Source organism: Plectropomus leopardus, chromosome 21 (genome assembly GCF_008729295.1).
Source record: "Plectropomus leopardus isolate mb chromosome 21, YSFRI_Pleo_2.0, whole genome shotgun sequence".
Classification (NCBI taxonomy): Eukaryota; Metazoa; Chordata; class Actinopteri; order Perciformes; family Serranidae; genus Plectropomus; species Plectropomus leopardus.
Window position 1 is genome coordinate 10,111,376 of NC_056483.1, and position 17,995 is coordinate 10,129,370.

A 17,995-nucleotide genomic window follows, 5' to 3' on the forward strand; every position below is an offset into this window, starting at 1 on the left:
TATGTCCTCACAATGCTTTTTCCACTAATCCTCCCACCATTGTGGCTGTTATTTGTCATTTGAGGCACCAAGCAGCATCTCTTCACGACCTCCATTAATAAAAAGGAAAAAAAAAAAAACCTTCATCCAAGGTGAAGGTGAGAGCATTAGTCTTTGTATTATAATGTTGTGTGTGTCTCTCTGTGTGTGTGTGTGTGTGTGTGTGTCTGTGTCTGTGTTTGTGAGTGACATTGTCGGCTTGTGATTCAAACACATGCAGACAGGACGTTTGCCAACTGAGCCACGTACAGAGTGAATAGAGGAGGAAATTGAAAGTGAGTTTCCACACCTGCGTTTTTTTGTCAACACACATGCATGTTTAAAGAAACAGCATGCAGGTTTAAGGGGAATATTTAGGCAGAAACTGAATACAACATAATAATTATGTTTTCTTTAGTGTATAATCACCTGAGAATAAGACTCATTATTTATTCATTTTTTTTCAGTTTTGTAGAGCATCCTTGGGTTTCTTGAAAGGAACAATATAAATCTAAGTGATTATTATTATTAATTTTGTTATTATCATCCTTGTGTTTTTGTAATCTCAGAATGAGCTGTTTATATCTATCTAAGGAGCAGGGTCCGCCATGTTGCACTGCCATCTTTCTACAGCAGCCCCAGAATGGACAAACCAAACAGCAGCTCTAGATTAAGCCATTCATGTTTTTATGTTGGCCAGTGTAGTTAGCAGCAGCAAGAGCTTCAGAATAACACAGATTTCTTAAAAATGTGAAACCGCTTTAAACATTATTTTTACAGCTCTAAATCACTGGCTTTCTTTTGGAGAGGAAGAGACCTCTGCAGCTAATTCGACTCACATTAACCCCCAGTAACAAGCCAAACAGTGTCACAGAAAACGACACTTTCTCATCCAAAGTTGTCACATATTGTTACTTTCCAGTGAACTTCTGCGTCTATATATTATGCTCTAGATATCCTGCTGCATCTGCTGTTTATGTTCCAGGATACTACTGACGTCAACAAATCCACATGGTGGGAAGACGCAGCATGTGATTATGTTAAGACGACGCAAGCACATGGCAACCATTGCTGGGATGTCAATGAACTCACATGCTGGTAACGTGGTAAGGTAAAGAAAAAAACCATCACATTGACATGGGACACCAACAGCAGACTCCTGCATGAAAGCCTGGGGTTTGTTGGACCCATCCACCACCCTTCCTACCAGCCCTCACACTACTTACTGTATATTGCATTGTTATCAGCAGCTTTCAACCTGACAGTGTCCTTACATGTTTACCAGGACCGTTTCTGTCCAGCTGCATTCTTATTTGATGCAACATTTTACGTGGATGCAAAAGGTGGCTTTTGCCGTTGCTATCTTCTGCCAAAAGCGCTGTAGAAGCAGCAGTATTTCACAAGTTTGGTATGACAACAGGCTTAAGGAACAGTTGTGTGTAACGTGAAACTGTTTTACTCAGCATTTTTACCTATTTTAATCAACTAGTCTATTTGCTTTGAAGACAGAGAGACCTCTGCAGATAATTTGGCTCCTGATAAAAACCTCTTTAACAATGAAAACTAAAGAAATTCTAACCAGGAGAAGTTTCAGATGGCTGCAATCTGCAATCCTCACCACTAGATGCCACTAAATCCCGCTAAAACTCAAACGTCAATCTTTTAAAATTAGAAACATATGCACATATTTTACATATTTGTGAGTATACTGTATATCTTCCTTGCAAAAAAAATAGTTCATCCTTCCTTTTGTGCTACCTTTATATACTTTGTCCTGTTTTATTGTCCAATTTAAACATATAAATGCTACAACTGCATTTCATTTTACAAACCTGTTTTGTATAATGACAGTTAAACTAAAGCTCGAAACCTTGAAACGTTCCTTTGTTATGTGCAAACAATGAGGACAAATGAGTTTGCCATTATTGGTTCAGATCAGGTACTACATGTGTTGGGTTTGAGTGTCAGCAGCCAGAGTTTTCATTATTGTTCAGCTGCACGCAGCAGAGACACAAAAAAAGGCAGCATCACCGCAACACAGCCCAAAATGAGATTTCAATAAATACAGTTAGAAGCTAACATAAATGCAGCTTTTGAGGATTTTTATTCCATCATCTATCTAGCTTGATGCTTCTCCATGTTGCAACAAATAAATATTGGACATTTTGTATAGATAAGTATTACTGTCAGTCTCATCTCCATTCTTCTGGCTCTTGGTCTAATTTGTACCATAGGCACTAGTGCTGGCTGGGAATTTTAAAGCTTATTGAAGGCAGGAGAAAGGAAAAAGAAGAAGAGTCATGTAAGTGGTTTGCAGCCCTCTGGCTTTTTTGTGTCATCAATCCAAAGATCAAAGAAAATACTCCACACAGTCTTTGGCAAGCGTTAAATCAATATGGTTTGGGGTTTTATCTGAGCTGCTGCAATCAGAAAGCAAACTGAAGAGCCACTTCCTGCAGCCTCACACAATTAAGGCAATTGCTCCAGTGGCCAGGCTACCTCCTGGGTGATGCTCACAAACCAAAAGATGAGCCTGGTGATGCACAAAGTCACAAATATGCTAACATTCCCAAAGACAAATACATTACACAAAGGCTTTTCTTTTTGCTGTACTGAATATAGACTTTATATGTCATCTTTTGTTTAGTTTACAAGAGATTCACTTCTGCACATATGGCTCCAGGCAGTTGGCTCAGTGGTGAGTTTTTGCATGTCAGTAATGGAGGTGCAGGTTTATGTGTGAGTGCCAAACCTCAACATCCAGCGTTCAGAGCGGTCTGGAGGCTTAGGATAAGCTCTCTTGCTTAAAGGCTCTTCATGTCTTGAAGGCAAGTTTGCACTTTGGCTCCTTTGCTGTTTGCAGTAGAAACATGGCTGCAAGCTGCTGGAAGAAGAACATGAAAAACACGATAAACATGGTGCATCATAATGGAGGCACAGTGTGGTGACAGCAATCACATTGACAGCCAACGTAATTTTCTCTGTGGTGAGGTATGGAAGAGCAGCCTGCCAGCTGTGGTACAGCCGCTAAGCTGGTGTTTTTATATTCTAGCTATATATTCTCATTTATGTTTGTCTCTGCATGCACCAAACACAAAGCCAGAACCAGAAGTGGAAAGTAACCTAGTACATCCATGAAAGTAGAGTTCTGAGGTATATGTACTTAAATTAAGTATTTCAATTTCATATGACTTTTTCACCTTTGCTCTACAATATTAAAGAGGGAAACACTGTATTACTCCACTACAATTATCTGACAATTGTAGTTACTAGCTAGAACTCTGACAAAGACCATTTTGCCTTAATGGTGGCTACTGATTGGTACTTTTTATTCTTTTGTCGTTAATGTGCGAATGGCCCTATTGAGGGGCAACATTAGATTTGTCCATTTTGGGCTACTGTAGAAACATGGTGGACTCCTTGGAGGAGGACCCTCTCTGTATGTTAAGATAAACTCTGCAATTAAATGTCCTTAAATTCCACCACATGTGACCTTTAAGTAAATGATGTTGGTAATAGTAATATGCTTTTTAAAAAAAATCTGTGCAAGACGTCACCCCTTTGAAACTGAAGCAAGCAATAAGAAATGGCCCAAGAATTAGCAAGAAATTAGTAAAAAGTTATAAGAAAATACCTAAAATAAGCAAAAAAAAAAAAAAAACCCATCAAAAAAAACCACTACGAAACTGGCCTTAACAAAATGTTAATATTTTTTTCCTGTGTTTTCAAAGAAATCAAACAAATTTTCTCAGGTGAGGTTTAAATTTTCATGAAAGACATCTGAACACAGCACAAGAAAACTGATGCAGATGCAGGTGTTAAAGGGTTCTCTTGCAATTAAGTATTTTACAGTTGCTGCTTTTAAATATTTTTAAATTTAAATGATAAAACACAAAGAATCTGCAGTAACTTGATCGGAGCCGGGTGATGGAATGACTGCAGCGTCTCCCCAAGGACCAACAGAGAGCCTCTTTTTACCTGTGTGATTTGCTCTCAGAGTGTACTTGGCAATCATGAAACCATTAACAGACTGCCGCTGCTGGAGGGAAGCAAGTGTGAGCTTTCTGTTTTATTTTTTATCACTGATATATGGCTGACATCTGTTTCAAGTGACCTAATAGAAAGACAGGTAAAGATTGATCTGTAATCAGTACAAGATGCGTTTAAACACCTAACCACTGTCCTGACAAGATAAAAGTTTCTGTCACTTGTTTGAAGGATTTAAAAATGTCGATGGGAGCGAAGTGACTGTAGCCGACCAAAGTCACTGTGTCTGTATCCACCTCCACCAAAACTCATTACTTCCTTCAGGTACTTCTGTGTCCATTTTTGACAAAGAGCTGCTCCACTCTCACAACCTCCCAGAGGGGAAATTAGCTCAGCTGAATGCTATTTCACACTGAGACCTCACCTTCGCCCTGCTGTAATCATTGTGTTTCTGGAGTGTAGAACGGTTATGGCCTTGAAATGTAATTGGAGGACCTGCAGTGTCACAATGTCTGAAGGGAAAAAAAAGGATGTGGAGTAGAAGAAAGTATTACTGGTGCTCATAAATCCTTGCAGCTAAGGATTTATGTTCGTTGAATTTAAGTGCATATATTGTTAACAAATGATGCAGGTTGTATTTATAAATATGACTGTGGTGTTAGTTATGTCTGAAATTATGGCAGCTCCATCTGATCAATCATTCAATCCACCCACCCGTCTCTAGTGTTTATCCAGGTCTCACTCCTAACTCGACAAATATGGCAGCTTGGCCAGAGGCCCAATGCTTCAAACTACTGTGCTCTGGATATCCCTCTAGTGTCAGTTCTGGATGCTAAGGGACGGCATTTCAATTTACACTTGTCACATAAATACTACATCATTATCCTGGATAGTTTCACATTTGAGTAAGCTGAAAGCTTCGTACGTCTTATACAGACACGGTGAGTCAAAATCAGATGTGGATGGCCATTAACTCAGCTGCTGTTTTTCCTGTAGGCTTCATCTAAAAATCACATGGGAATTATTTTTTTCTAAAACAACAAACGCAAAAAAATCCAAACGAAGTCATTCACCCACAGAGATACGCCATGGTCCAATAACATAAAATTTACTGTAAAACTACAGTATGTGCCGTTTGATATTGTACAGACTTCATGCTCCCATCAGGATGAATTGTAACTGGTGATCCCTTAACTTTCATTAGGTTGTGCAATTCTTTAAATCAAGAGCCCTTTTTTTTTGCAAAACTAATGATGTTCCCATCAGCCTCAGCTTTACTTTTATTTGGTGCAAATGAGCAAAAGTCACAATATGTGGAAAATGTTATGCTAAAATGTAAAACCAAGATTGTTAACATGATCATAATCTTCTATTGTAATGATGTGACTGATTGAAGAAAGTTTTACTAATATACAACCTCACTGACTCAAAATTTCAAACAAACAGTTTCATACTTGATCTTGTTTGCAGTTCGAGGTGTCCTGTCAACACTTTTACAGACGTCTCTTTTACAGTGGTGGCTTATGGGAAAAAGTAGAGTGAGTGGCACTGCATTTGCTTCATTTTTCAGCCCTGGAGGTTGCCACTTGGTCTGCAGCTTCATATAAATGCTAGCGTGGCTAGTGCTAAAATTAGAGAACATTTGAGTTAAAATGATGTAAAACTAATTATAGCTGTTTTATGATTAAGAATGTCATTTAAATGTTTGGTCAAGGTTACACGTAACAAAATCCATGTATACACAGTGATACAGACTGGAGGGTTTTGTTTTACTTTTTTATCTTCTCTGTGTTGTTCTTCTCTTTTAATAACATATAATTCAGGTGCAGTTCAATATGTGTTCACAGTAGCAGGAGGATCTCGACTGAATACGCTCTGCAAGGACACCTGAAGAGCTGCCTTGGCAATCAAAATGAAATTGGTCCATTTCTAAACCTCAGCGCTGCTGAATAAGAGTAATTTTGCTGAAAGACTTTGTTCAACATCTTTCATTTGTCAGAGCCGTGACAGATAAAATGGTTACATAATAGTCCAGTGACTAGTTATGTCACATCTGTGTGAGCAGCTTTTGATTCTCCCAATCACCTGCCAAACACAAAAAAACTTCAAATTATATACCCTCATAATTCTTGACTACATGGGGAATACTGGCATGATAACAACAGCACAGTATGTTTGCAGGTTTTCAAAGTTATTCAAAGTCAGTTGACAAAACTGTTGCTGGATTTCATATAGTAAATATTTAATAAATAAAATCAGATATTCTCTTAGGTATTCATAATAAATGTGACACCTGTTGACTCTGTGTCAGCGCCACTGCTGAGTAACATTTATTTTAACTGCAGGGAGTCATCAGAGTCATCTTAGAGCAGCAGGCCAGCAGAGATCTGACAGGACGGAAAAATGACCCGAGAGAGGTTTCATTAAATATACAGTTTGGGCTTAAACAATAAATCTGTGAATCTGGCATGTGCGTTTGACACCTGAAGTTGAGCCGCTGGCTCAGAGCAGCTTTGACACACAGGTATTGACATTTTGAGACCATCTCAATCAGTCAGTGTTGGTCTATTTCAGTTGACCTAAAACTGGCACTTTTAGTCTTCTTTGTGTATCTTTCTTCTTTAGTTTAATGTCTGGTAACATTCTGAAAATACAATTTTTGTTCTTTAATATTACTAAAACAAATGAGGCACCCAACTGAGTCAGCATCCAACTAATAACACAATCCTGCTGATCATATTATTAAGTCGAGATCATGTCATTTTCCTTAAAACAATGGTCTGATCGAGTCTTTTCTCTGTCTCTAAGCAGCCTAATCATCAGTCATGCACAGCCAGAAGCAAATCATCAACGTGAACTCTGAGTTTTCATGGCATCCAGTCTCTAACAGAAAGCAATACAGTTCAGAGGGAGAATAAGTGAAAGTGTTTTTGTGCAGCTTCAAAATGAAGCACAGTACTTGTCACATGTTTTGCAATTGTTTACTACCTCTTCACTGTCAAATCAACAAAGCAAAGCACCTCTAGATGCACAAATCTGCATCCATAGCATGCAGCAGCAGTAACGGGAGCTGCTCATGTCGCACCAGATAACATTCAATAATCTTAAAGTCAAGTGATTTTCTGTTTTGAGCAGAGATGACACAATATGCTTATGGGATTGTCTGGTAGAATTACATCACTGCTGGGAGGAGCGGGCCATCGCAAGCTGTCCGAGGAAACAAACAAACTAAATAAATAAATAAAAACTAGTCACAATTTCAACTGCAGGCATGTTGATCCCCGGCCACAGACAGCTGGTGTGAGCTAAAGGCTCAGTGAATACATTTACAGACAGACATTTATACTCTCTGAACTGAAAATGAACCTTCCCTGTGTTTGCCTGCAGCTTCAGAGTTGTCAGTCTTAGTTTTGATCCGTGGAATCAAAGCTGTTCACATGCAGAAGCTTGTTTATTTAAATATATATATAAATATATTCATTAACTCAGCACAATAGAGTCAAAGTAGAGCTGTCATAAACTAGCAACATGTCCCGGGTGTTTCCCTGCCTGGTGCATGCTGGGAGAGGCTTCACAATTACAACACAGTGTGTTTAGGGAGGGAAATGATCCAAAAGTTTGCCTAAAAAAATGTTTTTAAAAATGCAACAAATATACCTAAAAATTATAAATAAACAAACACTATATCAGTTGTACTTATTCAAAAGGAAAATGCAGAAAATTTATAGTGTCAATACATTTTTGTTAAACAACAATTAGAAATTAAATGTCAATTTGTTGCATGAAATAACTTGGTTTTAAACAACATCTGTGACCACATATGTTATTGATACCCCAATCTGTCAAAAAGTGAAGTAAAACACATAAAAAGAGTGTTACTTACATGTAGACGACTTTGTTTACACACTAGCACACTTGAAGCATCATCTTACATTTGGAAATTTTAATATAGCATATATGGAAGATAATTATAACCATTCTTACATTTTTTTTAAAGCTGCTAACTCAAGATAACGAGATAATCAACCCTTTATTGTAAGAAAACCAAAAGGTTATTTCCTATTATTAGATACTTATTAGACTACTTAAGACTACTTATTAGATTATCAGAGATCAGAAGTGCCATGCCAGGATGCAGATGGCGTCTTGACGACTGTGGCAACTGATTCAAATTGAATATGTCCGATGACAGACTACCAATTACTGATCAATGCATCAAGGAGTACCAATAATTGATCAACACAACTTCAATCAAGTTGTCACACAGACAGAAATCAATTGAGTCTTTACTTTGCTAACACTACACGCATCACAACAACAGACTACAATTCATTTTCAATGGAAGCCGATGACATCAAGCCACAAACTGGTTCTATCATATATGATCAATAAAAAAGAAAAAAAAAGTCTTCACATTTGACAAGCTGCAGCCGGTGAATATTTGGCACTGCACCTAAAAACTGATATATATTTTTTTTTTAAAACACCTCATTGCTATTCAGCTGAGTCACAAAGCTAATATTAGAGTGCTCATTTAGGTGTGTTCCTGCATGTAAAAGCAAAAGTTAAAGGATTTCTCTCTGTATTGAATAAGAGTCCACAAGGTTGTCTAATGAGACCTCGACAGTACGCTATCTTCATTAGAGAGACTAGATTTTATGGCTCATCTGATCCAGTAAATAAAACTGGCCTCTAAATTACTCCAGCACCTCCTCCGAGCAGTGCACCTTACCTCATCTATCTGACTCCAGCAGAGCAAATCAATACTTTAAAAAATCTTTTTCTTGATTAGGACACTTAGCATTGAGTTGTTAACATGTAGATGCTTCTGTGAACAGTTCAGAGCAGATTTTTACACAAAACAAGGACAAAGTAAAATAAAAGCATTGCAAAAAAATAAAAAATATGATAGTGTTATTATTAAATGTCAGACTGTTTGGGAGCAGTATCCTCACTTATGCTAAAGCACTGTTTGGTGCTGTGCTGCCCCAGTGACCACACATATTATTCTTTCATCTTCATACCCTCAGGATTACATCATAGATCAATACTGTTTTTCAAACATCATTCTAGGCCACATCCAGATTAAACACTGGCCCACTGGCCAGAAGAAAATGTTGTTCTTGTATGTTTCTGCAAACACACACTTATACGTTTCAGGTATTATCAATCATTATCAATGCTTCTAACATGACGCAGTTGTAATTATACGTATCTGAGCTGAGTTTTCTCATCAGGACATTGAAGGGGCGGTGGATAGCGACACCGGTTGAGACACTGCAACACTTCTAGTCATGTCAGTGGCACCAAAACCAGATATTTTAAGCATAAAAATAATGGCCATAGCTACAGTGAAGTCCCCCATTGGTCTTTGGTCTCCTGTTTTGTAGCCTTGGCTACCAAAACACAGCATACATGAAAAAAAGTAACACCTGCACACTTACTTCATGCCACAAAAGTTTAATCAAGACAAAGATTTGATCCTACTCCGATTATTATTATTATTATTATTATTATTTTATTTTTACAGTTTTTGACCTGATGTAGAACCACCCATCTCATCTGTCTCTTTCTAAGCATAACCAGTGTCTTTTGTGCTTAAACATAACTGCACATTTACCACAGTGATGTTGAAATGTAAAGAAGCTTGAAGTTCAAACATATCAGCCACATTATAATGTACAAATGTTACAAATCAATGGTTTGCAGAAATGTTCAGTGCCAACATTTACTCAGCAAACACTCATTCTGTCTTTTCCTCTCCACATGCGTCACACCCTTTATTCGTTATCATCACCTGAACTTTAAAATAAAAAAAAAAAGTGCCTCTGAGGCACATCTTTTACTTGCTTTCAATCCAACAAACGTTTCACCTCCCAGAATGCGTCTGCAAGTCAGATTAATTTAATTGAAATTCAGGGGGGTCCGTGCGTCAGGCTTTGCATTTATTTCAAAAGGCGCCCTCTCCACAGGCACCTGCCCTGCAGCCAGCAGCAGCATCTGAATAAAAAGCATCAGAGACGTTTTTTTACCATGACCAACTTACAGCCAAACCTACACGCAGAATATCGATGTAAATTTTAGATGCCATGTGAACAAACTCACCATGTAATGCATTTTGTAGGCATGGACTTTTTTTTTTTTAATTTTATGACAGCATCTCTGCTCCTCCATCATTGATTTAGTTTACGCTGTTGCCTCACAGTACATAGCCAAGCATGCAGAGTGGAACAGAATATTAACTTGCACAGGCTTTGATGCCAGCTCTGAATAAAACTGCTATTTATCAACACAAGCAGAACTCATATAAAAGTCTAGCACACCTTCGCCAAGCACTGAGACCACTGTCAAATAAATTTCTTTTCACAACCTCCTGCTGACACAACAGGTGTCCAGCAGGATCCAGTTAACCAGAAGACATGCAGATGCTTTGTTAAAGACATTTCTCTCTGTGCACACAGACAGTCACGGATAAGGCTGCTGAATTACCACACGGCTGTCACTTCGATTGTGGTCAGAAAGAGGATGTGCACTTACTGAAATTGCAGCCTCTGGACCGCTGTATATGATGGCACTCATCATTGATTCTTGTCTTTACAAAGTGTAAATGGTTTTTGATGAAAATATACAAGGTTTATAAAACTTCCTACTGTGCTGGAAATAGCTCAAATGATTCAATATGTTACCTTGCTTGACCTCACCAAGCCTGAAGGATAGTCTTTTTGAGCATATTACCTAACAGGGTATGAGAAAAAAAAAAGGGAAACATGTTTACAGTTTGGAAAATTGTAGAAGTTGACTAGGGCTTATATTATTATTATTATTATTATTATTATTATTATTATTATTATTATTTTATGTTTTATTTTTTATCACTGATAAGTGGCTGACATCTGTTTCAAGTGACCTAATAGAAAGACAGGTAAAGATTGATCTGTAATCAGTACAAGATGCGTGGAAACACCTAACCACTGTCCTGACAAGATTATTATCAGGATTATATTTCATTATTCTTATGTTGTTATAGTCCATTTGCAAGCCTATAGAGCTCTATCGTGAAACGGAAATGTTGAGTACCTCAAAGTTTTATGATTAAAATGCATAGTATGGATCCCAAACATTAGAAACTGTTGGATGCTAACTTGCATATGTTGGGCAATTTGCATAATATACCCAATTTGCATACATTTGCATAACTGCACATCTTGACAGTATTTCAGCCACTGCCTGGCCAATTTGGACATTATTTGGGTGGTCAAAATTCAAAATGTATGCTTTAAACCAGAAGTCTGCATTTGGGCTAATTTTACACTAAAGAACAAAAAAAGTCACAATGCATTTATCAGGCGTAAACTGACAAGCCATCCCAGAACGTGAACAACAGACGCCAGAGGACACCTATAGCGTGTAATTTGTGGATGTGAACTGAACTGAACAAGCAGTGAATGTTTGATGAGTTGGGGTGAGAATGTGCTGCACAATCTCATGGTGGTTCACCAAAACCGGAGGAACTCTGCCTCTCTATATAGCTGACTTAAGTGCCAACCATCAGCTGTCAGCTTCAGTCACAGCAATCATTTTCTATAATAGAACAAAAATTACACCATTTTTTTGTGTATTTTCCTCGGGCTGCGCTTCACAGGACACACTCAAAAGGACAACAGGCTTGACCCTATGTCACTTCTGTTAAAGCACCCAGGGGAGAAACCTCCAATACAATTACTGGAGCAGGAGTTTCATTTACCCTTTACACATGTTGCACACACACACTTCACACACACAGTGGGTCATTTAGGAACTGCAGATTCCATTCAAACTGAAAAAACCCTCTAAAGCAAGAAACAAACATGCCTTTGAGATGGATTTTGCCACAAATATTGTGACCTCAATGCTGATGACGTTAGCAAGGAAATTATAAATCCAGCTGTTGATTAGTGAGGCCCCATTATGGGCATGCCACACCTGTCATAAAAACAATACAATTTCCTGCCTAATTATTTGGATTGTTCCTTTCTTATTAGAAAAACTGCTACACAGGTGGCAGAACCAACAACACTAGTGTTACTAGAAAACATCAATTTATAGGAAAAATCTGAATCATCTACACCGATGTTAAAAAGCAGCTTTTTAATCCCATTTTTGAGGGGCCATGCAACATTATATGAATGTTTCTAGTTACAGTCAGGTACAACTGCCAGTCCCTCAGAATCAAAACAAAAAGAAAAAAAAAATCAATATCTCACGAGGCAGCAGCATCAACAGACCATAATGCAACACAGCCAGAGGACATGGTGCATGCGAGTAAGAACTGCAACTCTGAAGTGTAAAATCTCATTATTTTCTTGCCTATTGAGCTAAAACAGCTGAAGTCAACAAGTGGACATCCTTTAAAGGAGGCTGTCAACAAAGAAGATGACTGTGGCTGATCAGATTGTGAAAATGATGATGAGCAGCAGACAGCTCAGATTACCACAATACTTTACCTAATCATTTTCAGTGGCTGAGAGAAATTGGGGCCAAATTGAAACACTGGATCAATGATAGAGAACCATAAAGGTGTTGGGTTTTTTTTCTTTAGATGTACCTTTATTGTTTCTCTCAAACTTTGTGTCTCTTCCTCCTAAACGATTAAAAAAAAGTGGAGGGATCTTTAACACAAATCTTTACAAGACATATTGTTGTCATCTCTGGCTCTTGAATCGGTACCAGAGAGGGCTGACTCAGCATCTGCTACGGATTAATTTATTCCCTCGGATGAATCTCAGAGGCTGCTGGCTGCTTTTCAACAACATTATATGCGGCTCCAAATGTCAAATTCACAAGGTGAAAGAGAGAAGATCCACAGAGCTTTTACACTAATTGGTGGCTTTATGAGTGCGACAGAGAGAGTGGGCGGTACTACTTTCACAGCCTCTGACAACCCTTCTGGCAAAACATCCCAGCCAGCTGCCCGACTTTGATTGTAGCCAGAAATAAACCTGACCGTGACTAGCCTGTCCTCAGTTTCCTCCTGTGAACATCCTGTCTAGAAACACAGGTGGGAGGTGAGGAACTTAGGGGAAAGAAAAGTCCCAAAACAAATATGAATATTTGATTAATGGATAAAGCTGGTGAGAACACCGTTGGATTAAGTGCTGGAGAGCAACACTTAACACGGAGTAAAAGTACAGATATTTTGCAAACACATCAATTTGGTAGACGGTTAAGTCACAAAAGGACCACTGTGTAAGATTTAGGGGGATGAATTGGCAGAAATAAAACATAATATAAGAAGTGTTTACTTTAGTATATAATTGCCTAAATATAAGAAAGGATTTGTTTTTGTTACCTTAGAATGAGCCGTTATTGTCTACATTCAGAGCAGGTTTCTAGTTTATGGAGATCCACATGTTGCATCACAATGCAGTAACTTTTAACAGTCACTGGCTCCAGATACAGATGTGCGTTTTTATGCCGGCCACTGTAGTAAAAAGCCCAACTGCAATGACCAGCACCGGAGATACACTATTTGTATCATGAAAGCGCTTTATTGTGTTTCTAAAATCACCTGATCCGTTTGTTTTGGAGAGGAAGAGGCCTTTGTGGATAATCAGGCTCTCACTGAAAAACTCTCCTGAACAATTTTGCACGTAAGTTATCACAAAAAAGAGGTGACTTCCATTTTGTGTCTGTTGACCCAGCAGCCCAAAGCAACATGCCAGAGTGCATTGGAGAAACATCCATTTTTAAACCGAAACTGCATTATTCAATTTTTGATCATTTTAAATCACCAGGTCTGTTTGTTTTGGCGAGGAAGAGACCTCTAAGGACAATTTGGCTCACTGTGAAAACCTTCTAGATCTGGATTGGACAAAGGTGAGAGAAAAAGGGTTAGCATACTGTGGGCTAGCAGCCCATCCTTAAAATGCAAAACTGTGTCAGAGATTTGCTGACTGACATGAAACAGCTTTATTCTGTGTGTGGCGAGAGACGGGGGTGAGAGTATAAGAGTTTTTGGTCAGATTGTACACTTCAACAATATTGTTGCCAACAACGCCACCTGGGGAATTTCACCCCAGGAATTAGTTTTAAACCAATTTCACCTTTAAGGCACGCAGTTCGTTTTACTCAAGGCAGAGTAGACACGGTTCCGTTCAAACAAACGTTTTTTATTTTAACAATCGATTTAAAACACCATTCACACAGGGACAAATCAACGGGGGGAACTAAATTAAAGCTGAGGCTTACCGGGGTGCGTGGGCTACTGACTGATGCGGAGAATCCCCAACCAAAAATATAAACACCCAAACACACCTGACAGTCAACACACAGCACACACTCGGTGAGGAAACCCAGAACCCTGGAGAACCCCACCACCAGGTCACCACCACCACCACCGGACCTCAGCAACTAAAGAGGAAAACAAAAGAAAATTAGTGGGGTCGCAACAAAATTCAACGAACAGAAATATCCAAAACTTATATACAAATCAGAAACTAAACAATACAAACTACCAACCACAAATGAAAGAAATAAAGACAAATACTGAAAGAATAACCCTCTGCCCAACCAAAATGTCAAAACCAAAGAAATTAGATAACAAATAAGGCAGACAGGCAGAGAAACTAAATAAGTAACTAATGAGAACAAAAACAAAAGAAATAAACAAATGTGGGGAGGGATCTAACCCCACTATTCAATCACTACATTAAAATTGGTGAATTAATGGTGATTAAAACCTTGGTGCAGAAGCAAAGAAAAATAGAAAAAGCAAAAACAGAAGGCATAGCACCAAAAGCAGCACCTAAAACAAGGACAAAGCAGCAGCGGTAAAACAAAGCAAAGCAAAGCTGCAAACAAAGCAGCGGCCGAAAGCAGCAGCGGTCAAAAGCAGCAAGAAAAGCAGCAGCGGTCAAAAGCAGCAAGAAAAGCAGCAGCGGTGAAAAGCAGCAAGAAAAGCAGCAGCGGTCAAAAGCAGCAAGAAAAGCAGCAGCGGTCAAAAGCAGCAAGAAAAGCAGCAGCGGCCCCCTGTAGCTGTGGCCATGTGTCACTTTAAACCCGCCGCACCCGATCAGCTGATGCCGACGTCACTCGCGCACTGTTGGGCAGCTGACGCTCATACACTCTTGGGCGGCTGGGATCGGTTAGCAGGGTCGGCTGGGTATGACGCACCAGAGGAAGAGGGAGAGAATCGCGCGGTCATGACTAGCAATTTACAGAGAGGGAGAGAAACTCACCGCAGCAGGCCATCTAAGTGACACACACACACACACACACACACAGGAGTCTCTGGAAGCCCCAAGTCAGCCGCTCTGCATGACACACAAACATCAGCTCCCGGCCACATGTGCCGAAAGCAGCAGGTGAGCAGACAAACCGCGTTACCTGTCCAAGCACAAAGGTCCGACCCGGAAGTGACGTCACCGTCAGGAGCAGCGAGAGAGAACCGGCAGGGAGGGATCGGCCCCTTTTATAGGAGGGTGCGCCTCTGATAGAGATAGAGATAGATAGGTACTTTATTGATCCCGAGGGAAATTTAAGATCTGGTGGTTGGCTGTGGTGTTGCTTATTAGGCAGGCTCACCCACAGGTCTCTATACTGCCACATGTGTTTATAGCTACATATATAAAAAACAACAACCAAAATTTACAAATTATAATAATGATTATGATAATGATTTTAAAAGAATAATTATGATAATTAGAAATATGGCACATTTTCCATAGCTTTTTTAAAAAAAACATATTTTCATTATATAAACTAATCTATTTCAATTTGCAGAAGATTTCTTGCCAAGTTGCATATAGTTTTCCTATATGTTTTTGAAATAAATGGAACCCAAAGTTCAAAGGTTTAAATACTTGTGAAAAGCACCTGAATACAGCAAATGAAAAGTGATGTTGATCCTGGTTTCAGAGGGTTAAATGTACCTTATTACATGCTGGTAATAAAACTTTATTTCTTACCTTTGTCTGTTTCCTGCCTTACACACTCGCTTTGTATCAGTCTCATTAGTCCTTCATTAGTCTTCCTTGCACACCTGTCTTGAATAATCCTCTGCCTGCCACACCCTCATTGTCTCCAATGTAATCCTGTCCTTGTGCTTCCCTCCTTATGCCAGTGCTTACCTACTCCAGCCGTGCCTTTTTCTCCTATTTAGTTATTTGTGGCTGTGTTTAAAATCCCTCTTTACCCACGATACAAATCATCTAAAATATTCACACCACCCGCGGGTGAAGTAAATAACTTTGATCATCGCAGTACAATGCAAAGTTCTCATGGGGAACATTTAGTCTTGGCATTTATGTGGACGCCCCTTGACGTGCTCCAAACATCTGAACACTGTTGCAGACCAACTGCACCCCCCTCGTCGAAACAGCACTTATCCTGTCAGCAGGATAATGCATGAAATGAGCGGGGTATCTGAATGGGTTAATGTTTTGGCTGAATGGTGTAGTCCACTACATAAGGAGTTTGCCATTTTTTAGTGATGTCAGACAGTGCGTACAGTTGGAATTATTATACCCTAAATAGTGGACTTAACAATCCCACAATGCATCGTAAAAGTAGTGTACTACAATGGTCACTAACTAAGTGTCATAGTATAACCTGAAGAATATGTTTAATGTGACCAGAACAGCGCTTCACAACACAAGCGACCACATTGCAGCCCACTTTGTGACATTATTCATTAATTTGGGAATGTGGCATGCTAAATCAAATGGGAAAATAGCATTTTGTCAAGGGAACCAGGGTGCTAACTTCTTGGTTGACCTACAACAAAAAAGATAATTAGTCTTTTAAATTTAAGATCTTTGTATTTATCTGTGGGGAATTTAACACCAATTGAGGTGGCCTTGAGGAGTTTGTAAACTCTAATTGAAACTGAATAAAACTGAACCATGTTGAACTTCCGATGTGGCTTTTAACTGAGATTGAAAAGCACAGATAATTAAAAATGTGGCCTGTTTGTCCAAGGAAAACTTTTAAATAAAAACAAACTGGAATAGGGAGGATTTTTATTCATTTATTTCTGTGAATTGAGCTTACAAACTCTGCAATCTCACTTTTTGACCCCTTGTGCCGATTTTAAAATTTAAAAATGAGTCTCCTTTTCCACACAAGAGTTTCTCTCAAGAGTTGTTGATGCGTTACTGGACTTTAATTTTTAAAACATAGAGCTTTATTTCATGACAGATTGTATTTCTGGATTTATATATAAACATGTCCAAGCCAGTGCTTCACCCTGCTCTGATCGGCTTAATGATTCTCCCCCTCTGTGGACTTGATGGTGATGTGTTTTTCACACTTGTGTTGGTGAAAGATAGTCGGATGCAGGAGGAGGGACGCTGTTTCACACAGTGAATGATGCACACTGCTAACATGATCATTCACTAAATCACTGTGCAATGACATTGTCAGTTCTCAATTCAACACGCATGAAAAGAACCCAGAAATGTGTTTGCAGCAGGATGATATGGACCAGTGGAGTTGAAAATAAAGCAAAGGAATGTTTCAGATTGACTGGTCAGAGAGAACAAAAACATTATAGACACCTGGAGACAGCAGAGACATGTTAAAAATGTAAAGCCTTTCTGACTGTTTCTTATTGAGAGCAGTGATGAAATAAAAAGCCAACAGCAACATGAGCTAAAGCAGATGAAATAACAGCAACACCTTTATAATGCAACCCAATAGCTCTGAAATATGCACCTCCTTATAAGGCATGGTTGGATTCTGTATTGTGGCTGTCAGAGAAACAGTGATTCAACTCTGTGGTAATTTTTGAAGCTTTGAAGCTCAAATCTGTGACAGCAACACAAATATTTTTGTAACTTTACCTGCCTCCTCATTGCAAAAAAAACACCATGCAACATGCATCACAATTTATTTGGAAAAGCTGATCAGGCCTCAACAACAAATAAGACCTGAATAAGATTGCATTATTATAGAGTATTTTTAATACAGTGCAATTTTCACATTGCTTAAAAGGGACAGTTCAACCCAAAAT